At 31.5% G+C, this 11,150-nt stretch overlaps 1 protein-coding gene across 1 annotated transcript in view; it reads right to left on the bottom strand.

The window, feature by feature from the left end:
* Positions 1 to 11,150, bottom strand: part of LOC126714541 (phytyl ester synthase 2, chloroplastic-like) — a 75,170-nt gene that overhangs the window by 46,169 nt on the left and 17,851 nt on the right. The gene's annotated exons all lie outside the window — the stretch shown is intronic.

Below are 11,150 nucleotides of genomic sequence, written 5' to 3'. Positions count from 1 at the left end.
ATTTGATGTTCAACAAGAGTCACAAATCTTATAGCAAATTTTCCAACTTTCGAAATAGTAAATTGTTAATGCGAATAATAAATTGATTTCAATGGTAGATCATGTGATAATTATTAATAGAATGTCAATCCAAATCTTTTGTAAAAAATGTTTTTGTAACATTACTCATATGATGTTAATCCAATCACAAGATTATATATCAATAATAGTAAAAGTATTATATTAAAAATGTTATATTCTTAGTATTATTCTATTCTTTTTTATTATCGTGAGATTTTTTTTAATAATTTATATTGTAGGTGTGATAGGTCCAGTAGTATATATCTATATATATGTTGGGCCGGGGGGGGGGGGGGGGGGCAATCCAAGGACAGCCAGTAGTCCAAAGACAGGTAAATGCTGTCATGGGAGTTCATGTTAGTGAATGAAGAGGTGAGGTTTGGTCATAAGAGTCCAAGAAGGTGGTCTGAGGAGGAATGCCTCCTCAGCTGAGCAAAGCAGAAGTCCAAAGGTGTGGTCTGCCATCCAGGGCAACGTTCCGGGAGATTCTATTGATAAGGATACGCATCATGAAAGCACAGGACAGAGGGAAGCCATAAAATATATAAGAGAAAGCTGCTACCACCGCATTGAATGCTCTGTAGCTAACTTTCTGGCCGCATTAATGATGAAGTGATACCTAAGCAGTAATTTTCAGCCTTACAACTACTCTCAAAAACTTTAGAAAGGTGCTGGTGGGACAAGGATCAACACCAATGATCTAATCTACATGTGGAGGGTGGAGATGAAAGAAAGAAAGAAAATAGTATAAAATAGAAAAAAGACCTTAAGGGAAAGGGATCGGGAATTAAGAGAAAAATACAATAGGAACAAGAACTAGACTTGTAACCAAATTCAAAAGAGATATATACCAGAACTAATCTTCTCGGATTGTACCGAGGACGATTTTCATTAGATAAAACCAGTCTATCTTTACTTTCTTATCATCTAGATCCACTATAACTATTAACCAACTCATTAGAGCTTAGTTTTCTAACTCACTCTCTACAAATTCATTGTATTGGGCTCTTTGAGCCTAAATCCTTTTAGCTTTTGGGCTTAGAAACCAAATTGTGACCTTACGTATATTATTTAGTACGTTAAGTATCTTCTTCAAACAAATATATGAGTAAAAATTTAAATTTAATGTTAATTTTTCTATAACATAAAAAATAGAAATAAAAATAAAAATTTAAAATCTAATAATATGTAAATATTATACAAATATAAGGAAATGTATAGAGTATTTTGTATTTTTTATTAAGTAATGTTATAAATGCAACAATTTTTAAGAGGTTTAACTATAGTATATTTTCCGTTGAATAATAAAAGCATACATTTTTTACAAAGACCTCAAGATTCAAACCCTCCAACCCCGTCTATCTGATTATTAAAATAAATAACAAAGGAACACGTTTATCTTTCTTTTTTTTTCTTTTTTTTTGAGAAGGAGGAACAATCTTATTGAAATATACATTATGTTTGTCTTTTCCTTGGTTAAAAACTTAAAGCTTGATTCAAATTTTTATCAAGCATAAAAAATTAAGAAAGAAATTCAAAAAAAAAAAAAAAAAAAATCAATGATAAGGAAGACATGCATGGTTTTTCATCGTGAATACTTATCATAAAGTGATTGATTTTTTTATATGAATTTTGTATTTATTTATTGAGGAGGAGTTGATTATCCAAACTCATATCTATCTTTATTTATTTGGGTATGGTTAATGTATGCCCAATAGGTATACATTAATCAGGTTTCTCAATCTGATCTCCGGGGACGCTAGAGGATTGAACTAGCACACAGTACGTGAGCGAGTGCCTGGGATCTTTGGGTAGGTGTTCAGTGGATAGAGAGGGGTTAACAGAACAGCAATAGGAGACTATTCCCCACCTCTCTGTATTGCTAGCAAAAAAAAAGAGGTATACATTAATCATTCATTTTAGGAAACTTTTTATGAGAAATTAAAAAAACTATCAAACTTTTTTTTTTTTGAGAAAAAAAAAACTATCAAACTTGTTTTCAATTTTTCATAAAAAAATTTCTTAAAATGATTTACTAATGTATGTCATAAAGGTATATGTTAGTAAAATCCTATTTATTTATTTATAGGGAAATATTAATGGATGACCTAAGGGCATTTGTTAATGAATCATTTTAGGAAAGTTTTGATGGGAAAAGAAAAAAAAAACAATTAATGTTTTGACATATTTTTTCTATTTTCCATATAAATGTTGTCAAAACTTTCTTAATATAGTTTGTTAATAATTGCCTTAAAAGCACCTATTAACATGACTCTTATTTATATCATATAAAGAGGTTGTGAGTTTCAATAAACTTATATGATATATTATTTCTCATTATTTTATTGTTGGATAACACGTTCTTCACAAACTTATATTACCTAGTCCTTTTAAGAAAGAGTAATGACACGTAATTTTTGTCACAACTTACTCATATAGCAAAGTCGTGAACGGTGGAGTTGTGAGCTCACCACTTTTACTCCACTACTCACGACTTGTCACATGAGCAAGTTGTGATTATAACATTTTCCTTTAAAAATGACACTTCTCCTTTGCTCAAGGCCTAGTCTATGTCCTATATATCACATTGTGACTTTCTTGATGGAATTATATTGTTAAACAAAAAAAAAAAAAAAAAAAAAAAAATCATCAGAGTAGTTGTCGTCGTTGGCGTTTGCTTGGTGGAAACAACGAGTCGCTAAAATGAAATCGGATTTGACTTACTAAACTTCCCGACCGATGACGTCAAATCTTGTTGGATTACCGGCGATAAATTGGCGGGAAAAATAGAAACTATGGTGACTGCCATGGCAATGGTAGTAAATTCTGCTACACGTAAACAGTACGAAGAGCAGAGCACTACTTAGCTCGCGTTCCTCCTCTCATAAATCTAAATATTTTTGGAAACTTTTTACGAGGAATTTGATGAAGAAAAAAAAGATATTTTGAATGCTTTTTTATTTTATTTTATGGAAATAGTCTAGAAAGCATGGACGCGGCTCGGAGGGTGCCGCACCCGAGTCTAACGCGGTTGACCACGCGTTGGTGCCGCGTCTGTGTTTTTTTTTTTTTTTTTTTTTTAGATTCGCGTCGACACAGCTCTATTCGCGCCGACGCGGCTCGGTTCGCGCCGAACCGGGCTGGTTCGGTAAGAATCGGGCCTTATCGGCCATATCGGACCGTATCGGCCGGCGACCGATACGGCTGAAACATGCCGGAAACGGCCGAAACAGGCCGAAATCGGCTATGAAACTCGCCGGAGAAGTCGAAATTCTGACCTCAGATGTGTTTCTTGCCTTCTTCTTTCTTTGTTTTGTGAATCAAGTATATTAATGTGTTTTTTAAGAATATTTTAATAGTAAAAATATATAGAAAATATAAATAAAATTTTTTTTAATTGCCGAGTCCCGCCGCACCCGCACCTGCACCCTACTCTTTCAAAAATTGCCGAGTCCCGCACCCGCACCCGCACCCGAGTCCCGAAACGCACCCGTGCTTCATAGGGAATAGTACTATATTTTATAGTACTTTTTTTTATATATATAATTTGTGACGTGGCTTGCTTTGATTGAGTTGTATAAAAAATTGGTGTTAGTCTTAGAACAGATGAATTCGATATTCATTAAGTCTTAGAGTCATGTTATATGTTATAACAAATTTTACAACTTTCAAGATAGTAGTTGTTGATGCAAATAATAAAGTGACTTCAATGAATTTTACAACTTTAGGTAGTAAGTTGTTGATGTGAATAATAAAGTGATTTCAATAATAGACCCAATTGATAATTAATAATAAAATGCCAACTCAATAACTGAGAAATTTATTATAAAATTTATTGTTTTTGTAGTATTACTCATACGATGTTAATCCTATTACAACATTGTGTATCAATAATTATAAAAATATTATATATTAAAAAGTTATATTCCTAGCATTATTCTTTTTTTTTTTTTATTGCGAGAATTTTTTTTAATAATTTAGTACATTAACTATCTTCCTCAAATGGATATTTGAGTAAAAAATTAAATTTAATGTAAATTTTACTAGAACATAATTTTTTTAATCTTATAATATGTAAATATTATACAAATATAGGGAAATTTATAGAGCTTTTTATATTATTGATCAAGTAATATTATAGATACAATAATTCTAAAGAGGCCTTGGTCATTCATGTGCATGATTTGGGGCTTGGGAACCTACCCCAATTCTGAAGAGGTTTGACTATAGTAAAATTTTCCCCCGAATACTAAAAGTATATGTTTTGAATGAAGACTTTGAGATTCAGACCCACCCAATTTTGTCTATCTGATTATTAAAATAAATAAATAAATAAAGGAACATCTAATTAAAATATATAGCATGTTTGTCTTTTCCCTAGTTAAAAGTTAAAAACTTAAAAGTTAAAAAAAATACTTGTGAAATAATTAGATCGAGTCAAATTGTTATCAAGCAATGATAAAAAAAATTAAGAAATAAATTCAAAAAAAAGAGGAAAAAAAAGATAAGAAGCAATGATAAGCAAGGGAGAAAATGGGCAAATGCCCCTTTAGCATTTTGCCCCCTTTTCTAAATTAATTAAGAAAATGCTCATCTTTTGAAACTCAATTTTCTCAAAATCGAGTTATAAAAAAATAAAAAATAAAAATTCTGGAGCCCTATAGTGACATTTTAAAAAGCCTATAGTGACGTTTTAAGGACCTATAGTGGCATTTTGTAACTCAATCTCCATGAAGTCAAGTTACATGCAATTTTTTCTTCTTTTTTTTACCTATAACTCGACTTCATGGAGATCGAGTTATAAAACGCTACTATAGATCCTTAAAACGTCACTATAGGCTCTTTAAAAATGTCATTATAGGGCTTAACTCGATTTTGAGAAAATTAAATTTCAAAAGAAGGGCATTTCCCTAATTAGTTTGGGAAAAAAAACAAAATGCTGGATTGTTTTTTTAAAACGGGCAAAGGCCAATTTTTTCCGATAAGCAAGACATACAACATGCGTTACACTTTTTTTTCCCTCATAGTTTTCCATTGTGAATACTTGCCATAAAGTGATTGGTTTATTTATACAAAATTTATATTTATTTAAAGAGGAGGGATTGATTTTTCAAACTCATATGTATTTATCATATAAAAAGTTTTTTTTTTTTTTTTTTTTTTTTTTAAGAGAGAGTTTCAATCTATGATGTCCGCTCCTGATAATAGTTTTTTATCATTTGACCAAGACACCAATCAGTTTTTGGTGTAGGCAATGATTGAATTTCAAATCTCTTATACAATCATCAGAGATGTTACTAGTTGAGCTAACTGAAACTTACAACATATAAAAAGGTTAAGTTCCATTAACGAATGCCATATATTCAAATCAATCATCAATTTCTATTGTACCTATTAAAAGATGGAAAATTACACAAGCCTCCCTAGAGGCTTCACAAAATTATACGACCCAATTGTTTTAAAAAAATTGACTTTTCTCATTAGGGATTGTGTAAATCATAAGGCCCCACAATTGTTAATAAAAACTATCTATTCGATGATAGTTGATTTTTTAAAGGTAAAATACATAAGTTAATTGTGCATTCTTTCCTTCACCTTAAATATAAAATTAAAAAAAAAAGTCATTAAATATCAATCAAATAGAAATCAGCTCTCTCTCTCTCTCTCTCTCTCTCTCTCTCTCTCTCTCTCTCTCTATATATATATATATATATATATATATATCTTGGGTTCAAGTTACATCTCGTATAGCCAAAGGTCTTGTAGTTGAATTGACACCTCTCTATGTACAAAGTGCTTGGGGGTCTGGGGGGAAAGGGTTCAAGTTGCGGGATTTGTAGCATGTTATTATTTCTTAAAAAAAAAAAAGTTACAACTCGTATAACTCGAAATAATGTTATATCATCTAATAACTTTTTATTGGATGTAAATTTTAACAAATCCATTGTTAGATTAAATTTTCTTCTTATACTCTACATCCTTACAAAATTTCACGATAATCTAAGATCAATAACTATGTTATTGATCAAATGTAAAAATTATAAGTTTTTGTATTTTAAATTGTGCATAAAAGATGGGTTTCTAGAATGAATAGAAAATAGTATCTGATAGGCATGAATCTTGGTATGCATGTTGAGAACATAGATGAAATGTATAACCGAGGGGTGTGGTCTAGTAGTCTTGGGTGATACACAAGATGCACTAAGTGTGAGGTCCAAGGTTTGAGTCCAAATATGGACTCACTTAGGTTACCTCACTTAACAGCTCAAGGTTTACTAGTGTCTCTCGTGGGGTTGGGAAGTTATGACTCACTGTGGTCCTACTGCACCCCAGCAGGGTCCCGGACCCAATGGGTAAGGTGCTACTATGGTCACGCCCAGGTAGGATTGCCACGTTGATCGTCCCCTCCTACCCATTTTTTTGTTCATAAAAAAATATAGGAAATGTAATCCAATAGTGGAATTTTTAAAAAATTAATCCAAAAATAAAAAGTTATTAGGTGGTTACTTAGTAACGCTTCATTTGTTTTGATGTAAAATATTTTACACATTTTACCATGTATGTTTTGGTGTAAAATCTGGTCAATTGTAAAATATTTTCTAGTCAAATTGTAGAATAACCCTTCCCAAGCGTAAAATATTTTACACTTAAATAAAGTGTAAAACATTTTACACTTTTTTTCACGCAACTCTCCCTCAATCAAAATGGCATGACAGAACTGTTTATCAAAATATATATCAATCTACCACTGTTTCGAAAATATTTAAGGATCTACCACTTTTTGGATATTAAAGTTTGGGGAACTTGAGTTTTCCATGGTACTCGAGTTCCATGAAATCGACTTCTTTAAAAAAATTTCCAGCAAATTTGAAGACTATTTTTTCAAAGAACTTGAGTTCCCCAAACTTGAGCACCCAAAAAGTGATAGATCCGTAAATATTTTTGAAACATTGTTAGAATGATATATATTTGGGCTATTTGGGCCACTATCCCTCTCTCTCATGACTACAACAGCCCCCTTCCCTCTCACTCTCAGGTTCTCTCTTCCCACAAACCAAAGTCACGGAGCCATTCATCACTCTTAGGTTTGTCAGCGTCACTCACCTCCAATGCCACCGCCACCGCCACTTTTCACCGGCTCGTACTCCACCATCATCAACTCCAACCATTGATTTTTGGTTCAAACTTTTCTTTTTTCTTTTTTCGGTTCAATGATTCAGTTCATTATCCTCCATCACTGGCTCCACTTCCACCTCCACCGTCGTCGACTGAACCACTGATTCTTAAATTGGGATTTTTTTACCTCTGCATTGGTTTATCATTTGGGTTTTTTGGCTAGTTTGTGTGTTTTGGTGGGTGGCTAGTGGCTGTGTTTAATTTGTGGGTTGTGATGGGTGGCTGAGATTCAGGGTGGGTTCTCCATGTCTTTGCACTGTGGGTTCTATTAGATTTTGATTGCTCTTCTTCTTCTTCTTCTTCTTCTTCTTTTTTTTTTTTAAATTATGGTAATTTTTTTGTATGGGTGATTCATGGTTGATAAATCTAAGTTGTTTATTATTGAATTTGAGAATTGAGTTTGGGTTGTTGAGAAGTTTGAGTTTGGATATGAGAATTTATGGTTTGATTCAGGGTTGGGTTTTGACTGAAATTTGAGTTTATTCGTTGAGAATTTTTGAGCTGGGTTTATTCTAATTGAAGGAAAATTTTATGCATTTTCATGTACACAATTAAGCACCGTAAAATGTAAATATTTTCAGTAAAATATTACATTGAAACAAACGGAATGTTAGAGTTATATCAAGTGTAAGGGAACCAAAAAAGAATTTATTGAAATAACAGAAACTATACAAACTACATTGAATTTCCAACTAAGGTTTGTACACCACAAACAGACATCCATTCATGCATAATTTTACGGGCCATTTTCAATTTTGAATGATTACTAGAAGGGCGAGTTCACGGGCCATTTCAATTTCGAATGATTACTAGAAGGATGAGTCCACGACGGAAGCACTTACAAAGTGTCAAATAAACTTTTTAAGTTCTTAGTGTGAGTAAGACTTAGGTATAATACTTAGATGTTGTTCCTTAGGTTTTTTTTTTAAGATTCTGTCATGTGGTTTTTTTCTCACAGATAGAAATATTTTTTTTTAAAGTTTAATAGCTATATACTAGAATTTTAAGAAGAGAACCTAAGGAACAGTATCTCTGGTACTATAGATAAGTTTTGTCCTTTTAGTACTATGAATTGTCAATAATGGAAGTTTGGTAGTTGAAGATAGCTTTCTATAATAGTACTATTTTTGAAACTTGTTTGCACACAAGGATAGGGCACTTAAAGTGAGAAATTCAACAAGCAAACAAACCCAATAAGGTAGTTATTATCAAACAATAGTATTGTGAAAAGAAACGTTTTCTTTAGGTCGAGCCAATAAAATAAAAAACCACACCATTAATGGTTCTCAATTAAAAAACTCATTCAATTTGATAGCATAAGATTTTTCACAGTTAAATTGATATAATAATATAATTAAGGGTGAGCCAAAAATGTTGGTTTGGATGTAAATTAATATTAGAGGAGCAATTTAAGATACAACTGAAACTTTGGAAGCTCAAATTTATAAATTTTTCAAAGAGAGATGTTACGTCTACAATATTTTTACAACAAATCACATATGGTTAGTTGTTATTGGTTCAAATTTGAAACTAACACTAAGATTACTTTTTGCCTCAACAATAACAACTAGTAACAACCTGCCACTTAGAATTTGTTGTAAAAATATTGTAAAAATTTTGTGAACAACTGGACATATCATTTCTCTTTTTCAAAAATATAATACTAAAAAAGCAAAGTATGATCTATGGAATTTAAGTATAGTATGGACAAAACTTAACTATAGTATCTTAGATACTGTTCTTTAGGTTCCCTTTTAAGATTTAGCCAAGTGACTACTTAATTAAAAAATGCACTTTCATCTCATGAGAAAAAATCTACATAGCAGAATCTTAAAATGAGAACTTAAGAAATATCATCTAAGTACCATACCTAAGTCTTGCTCATTATACTTTCTCAAAAAAAGTCTTGCTCATTATATATATATATATATATTATTCCAATGCTAATGCTATGTACGGTTAATTAAAAAAGATTCTCTATAAAAGAAAAATATATTATCAAAGTAGTATAAAAACTGTAGTGAGTCACTTGTAACTTTAATATAATTTCACCTAGAATAAATTATAGAAATGCAAACATATATTAAGCTACTCAACGTAAGGATGGCATATAATATGTAAATTTTACTATATTAAAATACAAAATTATGATGATCAAAATACTTAAAATAAATTTTAAAATTTATTTTCACATACTTGAAATTTTTTGAAATATAATTTTAGTTGGATTAGATTTTTAAATTTCATGAAAATTAATTAATAAAGTTTTACCTAAATTAAACTATAGTTGGAATAAAAATTTAAATTACTTGAAACTTACCTTCTCAAAAAAAAAGTTTATAGATTTTTACCTAAAGTGAACTAATTTAATTAATGAAAATTTATACATTTGTCACAAAGAGACGGTAGCTGCTTGGCGCAGCCTTGACCTCTAGATCGAACCTTTCGTAAAGAGTATAGTGTATGATACAAAAATATGTTAGGTTGTAATATATGTGGTAATCACATATTAAAAGTAAAGACTTAAAAGAGAAATTATATCGATCTAATATTTAGAGTTTACTCAAGCAAACTTTCTGTTTGAGGATTGCTTAGGTGAAGATTGAGTGAAGTTTAGATTTTAATGAATGCTTAGGCAAGTGTCATGTAAAGATCGATCGAACTTTATTTTTAAGGCTATTTGAGGTTTGCTTGGCGTTTGGTCGAGCAAAGTCGTTTAAACTTCAGTTTTTTATAGAATTGTGCAAACAATCGAACCTAAAAATTCTCACTATTACTAACATTTACCGATTGTTGCTAACTTTATTTGGAGTGTCTCACTCTTCATTGGTGACTTTTCAATAATGTCTCTTCATTCTCCTATATGCTGTTTTTTTCATATTTAGTAAAAGGGTTAGAAAAATATTAAGAAATTTTATGAATTCTCTAAAACTGTTATTTGTAGAGCAATTATACTAGTCTAATGTTTACATTTTACTTGAGTGAAATTTCTGTTTCAAGGTAGCTCGGGTGAGCGTAGCTTGAAGATTGAGAGGCTGTTTGGTTCATCAATTTGCATAACTTATATCTCTGTTTTCATAACTTATAACTCAAAAATAGTGTGAATTATAGGTAGAAGTCCGTTTGGCACCACCATAACTCTGTTTCCATCACTCAATTCTCTGATTTTTGAGTTATGAGTTATGGAAACTGAAAATACATTTTAACTGTTTTTAGTTTCCATAGCTTATAACTCAAGGGCATTTCCGTAAATAACACTGCATGAAGTCGGGAGAAATTATTATGTACTCTCGGAGTACCATAAATACATACTCCCTCCTCTCACATGAATGGTAGATCTCATTAATTAAATTCATGGTGGGACCCACCATTTATGTGAGAAAAGGGAATACGCATTTATGATACTCTGGGAGTACCTAATAATTTTCATGGAGCTAGAGGGACCCACTGTCAGACTCAGCTGCAACTTTTGACCATCTCTCTCTTTTTTTTTTTTTTTTTTTCTTCACTGGATTTGGTGCGTGCATTTCTTCATCATCATTTTTTTTTTCACACTAGGTGGCTTCTTCTTTCTTTCTTCACTGCGTGCAGTTTCTGGTTTTTTTTTTTTTCACTGGGTTCAGTTTTTTTTTTTCCAGTGAGTTTGGGTACTAAAAAAAAAAAAAATGCGCCGAGTGACAGGTATGGGGCCCACAAACAGTGTGAAAAATATTGAGTGATGACAAGTGAGTGATGGTGCCAAATGGGTAGGGTATTTTAAGTGATGAGTAATGAGTGACGGAAATTGAGTGATTAAAAAAAAAAAAAAGGGTCCAAACAAGGCCTGAGTAACGCTTTTGTTTTTAGGATTACTTTAACGTGTCACGCAAAGATAAATCTAACTTTCTATTTGAGGCCATTTGAGGATTGCTTAA

This window comes from Quercus robur, chromosome 2 (genome assembly GCF_932294415.1).
Source record: "Quercus robur chromosome 2, dhQueRobu3.1, whole genome shotgun sequence".
Taxonomy (NCBI): domain Eukaryota; kingdom Viridiplantae; phylum Streptophyta; class Magnoliopsida; order Fagales; family Fagaceae; genus Quercus; species Quercus robur.
Note: the sequence above shows the minus strand (reverse complement) of the source record. Positions and strands in the feature narration are given on the sequence as shown.